The sequence below is a fragment of the Pteropus vampyrus genome, unplaced genomic scaffold (genome assembly GCF_000151845.1).
Source record: "Pteropus vampyrus isolate Shadow unplaced genomic scaffold, Pvam_2.0 Scaffold536, whole genome shotgun sequence".
Classification (NCBI taxonomy): Eukaryota; Metazoa; Chordata; class Mammalia; order Chiroptera; family Pteropodidae; genus Pteropus; species Pteropus vampyrus.
Genome location: NW_011889317.1, coordinates 472,490 through 476,864, shown reverse-complemented (window position 1 = coordinate 476,864; position 4,375 = coordinate 472,490).

Here is a 4,375-nt window from a genome sequence, read left to right as displayed (position 1 = left end):
GCCCCTACCTCTGCTTTTAGCAGAAATCAGGACTGAAGCTCCTCTTCAGTTGACTTTTTTCTTTTGGGGAAAGATAATTTATCCTTGGGTTAACATCAGGCAAAAGTTATGGCTTTTTACTGTGTTCAGCCTACATATGTTTATTATCTATATCTGGCTCATGTTTTACTGAATGTTGACTTTTTTGTTAACAGTGGGTGATGGAGCTGCTTCCTCTGTCCAAAATCCAGGCTGATTTCCATCTGTGTTCTCTGGTCTTCTCTTCCCTCCCCGCAACTTCCCTCCCACTCACCACCACAGTATAAACTGCCACATTCATGAAGTTTCGTGCTCTCACACCAAAGCGTCAGGGCAAAAAATAAATAAATAAAATCATATCATAGGAGCCAGATGAGATTTATCCTCTGCTTTTTATTACTGACCTCACTTCAGGTCTCTCCAAAACTTTCTACTCACAAGAAGCCTACTATCAGCATAGGACAACTGGGGTGACACAATTGCAAGCAGACATTGGGTTCAAATCTAGCTCCACCTCTTTCTAGATATGCAACTTTGGGAAAATTCCTCAGTCTCTTCATGACTCAGTTTCCACATCTGAAAAGTGGGCCTGATGATAGTAACTACCTGGGGTGGGGGAGTGGGCGGTGCTGTGAGGATCCATCACGTTGGTGCACATGCCATAACTGGGAGAGCACCTGGCTATGGGCAGCTCTCAGTAATCATCAGCCTTCCTAGGTATTTCTTTTTCTACCCTTCTCTGGGTGGCCTTATCTTCTCTGGATGATAAGACTAAGGAGGAGATCTTACTGCCCCCGCCTGGCCCCATACTGCCTGACGTTCCACTGGCTGTCTGCCTTTAGAGGGCAAAGGGTAAAAGGGGATGATGTAGGCCATTGACAACCCACTCTGAATTATTATCATTGCTTTTGTTGCTAGCTGTACATAAGTTTCTATTGGCAGTCTTTTCATATCTAATTTGTATTTAAAATAATTCCGAGATAAATGGGAAAAACATTTTTATCCTAACTTTGTAGAAATGACTAAAACAGAGCAAGCTTTGCTGATATAGACTGACCTCTTTTGTGCCTTGACTCACACTTTGATAAGTTATGATAAGTTATGCTCAAACCAGATTCTTTTGGGAATAAAAGAAGCTCTATTAATAGTTATGTTGAGATACAGTGTAACCCCTGACTCTTCCAGCAAACTAGGACATCCTTTAAATAGGGGAGACTCTCCATTTTAATTTTATGCATTACCATCTTAAGTGTCAGGAAAAAATTAAGGCACTTGGTTAACTTCTAAGGGGCTGTCACTCTTCTCCCTAGAACATCATCCAGAAAAGTTTTTGTAGTGGTAAAGTTGAGGCGTGCATTTCACTGACGATAGGAACTACTAGAGATTATATTGAAATGTCCTGTATGTCTAAGGCCCAGAGCAGAGAATTATACTATTTTCAAAAATACCCTCCCAAGACTTTTATGTTTAGGGAGGAATCAGAAAAGCATTTGGGATGCAGACCATTCAAGCAACAGTGGATTCTCCAGGGCGTGAGCAATCCAGCTGCATAACTCCCTCCTGAGATAGATGCAGAGGGGGACACTTGCCTCTGGGTGAGGCTTGCCTCATCCTGAGGACACTCTTCTGCTTGTCCCATCTCTCTACTTCATTCTCAAGTTCCACCATATGTCAAACTCCAAGCTGGGTCAGGAGTGGGGTATAGGGTTGGTAAAATATCTTAGCTTTTAAAACTTACTAAAATAAGAAAAACAAATTTGAGTGGATACCAAGTATCACTGCTCTCAACACAGTATCATCATAATGACAAAACCTTATGCAATGAAGAACAGAAAGTTGGGAAATTCAAGGCTGATAGATTCTTCCCCAAAGTCAAGGAATAATCATGAGGCTGAGTCGCTAGGAGTTTTGATTAGCTGACAGTGTGGGACTTGATTTTTGAACACCAGGCCATTTTGGGAGGCAGCATAGCATAATGTGGCCGCCTTGGTCTGAAACCCAGTTCTACTTCTCACCATCTCTAGGACCATGGGCAAGTTACTTAACCTCTCTGTGCCTTTACTTCCTCCCCTGTAAAGTGGCATCAATCCTAGCCCTGTTGCAGATGGACTGTTATGTGGGCTAAATAAGTTGACATGTGAAACAGAACAATGTTTGTCACTGATAAGCACTACACGTGTTTATTACTATTAACACTCCCAATCAGAGTCTCTGATGCTTGGCAGCAGAGAGCTCCTGGATGCATCTGTATTTGCTCCAAGCACACTGACATTAAGTAGCAGACCCCCTTTGTCAGAGCTGATGAGCTGGAAGAAGCAGGTGTCAGTCCTGGAATGTGTGTGTTGCTGGGACGTGAGAGGCTGGGCACAGATCCTGCTAAGGCTGCTATAGAAGAGGAGGTCCCAGCCCTCACTGGGGCCAGGACAGGGGGTCTAACACAGCTTTAGCTTCCAGGCGCTCATTTCCTTGAGGGCCAGGTGCCCTCTGCAGGTAGCGTGTTGTTCCCACTAAGGAAATTCATAAACACTGATTTCTGTCTCCATACACTCTGTTACTTGGTCTGGAGGGGGACCCAGGCATCAGAATATTTTGAAAGCTCTTCAGATAATTCTAAAGGGTACTGATGCGACATTTAATTAAATAGAATTATAGAGAGGAGGGCAACCTTGGGGCCACAGTGTGTAGAAATTGCTGTGCCACCAGGACACTGGAAAGAGAGGCCAGGAGAAACATGCAGGAAACAAAACAGAGACCCCTCTGTTCAGAGGAGCTAAAAGCTCTAGAACAGTGAAGGGCAGTCTGGGGTCCCCAGGCAGAGAAGTTAGAGTGGCTTGGCCCCCAGGGCGCTAAGTACGCACCTGAAGGGAGACCAGCCACCACGTTTCTCCACTGGGAGAGAAAACCTAGTGAAACATATGTGATAAGTAGAAGCGGTGGGAGATGAAGTTCATTTATAAGATCTTTTTAGTTCATCTGTATCTTTGCTGTGGGATATACACACTGGGCCCTATTTTGGGTCTATTGATTAAAATGTCTGGCATCAGGCTCAAATCGCTCCCCTTATCACACAATTACAAGCTTTGTAGAACTGGTGCTGGGGAGGGTCAGAGGGACCTTCTCCTCCAGGTGGTGAGAGGATCACTCATGGATATAGCTGGTCCCAGCTGCCAGGGGGCTCATGGAGCTTCCTAGGCTGAATGATGGACAGAGGGTGGAGCAGGGGCCTCAGCCCCTCCTCAAGCCAGAAGGAGTAGTTCCTTTGTTGGAAATGTGAATACCTCCCCTCTTTCCACACTTCTAGTGTGCTCCCCAGACTAGGAGTCTCCTGGCCTGGAAGCATCTGGACCACAGGTCTTGGGGAGATAGCAGCTTCTGCAAACAGTATACGAGGGAGAAGCTAGGCTCTCAGTGAAGAGACCAGTTGAGAGCTGCATCTGTCATCTGTCGCCTGCTGATTAGAAAATCATCTCAACTGCTCTCAGCACTCAGTTTGGCTTTGATGACTTCTGCTACCAAGCATATTAAAGGCATAATTTACCCAGCGATGAGTATCTAACGTTGTCAGAGTGAGTTACGTAATCATTTCTTCTTTAGATTCCCACCTAAACTCTGATGATATAGGTGATGGTAGACAATGAGATGAGAAAGCAATCCTCTCTGCCCTAGAGACCCAGCTATCACATTCAATATAAGGGTGAGGGTTTCCTTGAAGAATGTATCACTTATTAAATAATTTACTCAAAAGAAACTAAACTTAAAATCATATGAGATAAACAAAAATTCAGCAGGAGAAAGGCACAGGTCTGGAAGAGGTACAATGGAGGTACAATGGCATCCAAAATATGTAGATTCTGCTGTCAGCCCTTCAGAGAGAGTACATTGAGTGCCATTCTACTCTTTGGGAGTTGTCTTCAGATTGCCTCAGCATACTGGCCTCATCATTCTGTGCATAGAAGAGAATGGACTGGAAGACAGGAAACAAGGGATTTATTCTGCTTACAAGGGGTGTGATGAAAGAGAAAGCAGTTGAATTCTGGAAAACAATGTCCATCTCAACAGAACCCACTGACCGAAAGCTGTCCTTCAAGGCCGTTCCCTGTCCTATTTTGCTGACTGTAAATGGAGAAGTCAGAATGGGTAAGTCGGGTCCTCTTCATGGCCTTTCTTCTCATCTGCATCAGTGGAATCCTTTTAGTTTTCTAATTGCTGGCTTCTCAGAAAACAAGAGGCTCTGAGCTTGTGAATGTGTCTTTCAGCATTGAGTGGCTTTTCATTCTGTATGATACTGCATTGATTTATCTACATTTTAATTATTCTTTCATAATGAAATGAAAGACAGTCAAAAGGGAAAACCTGA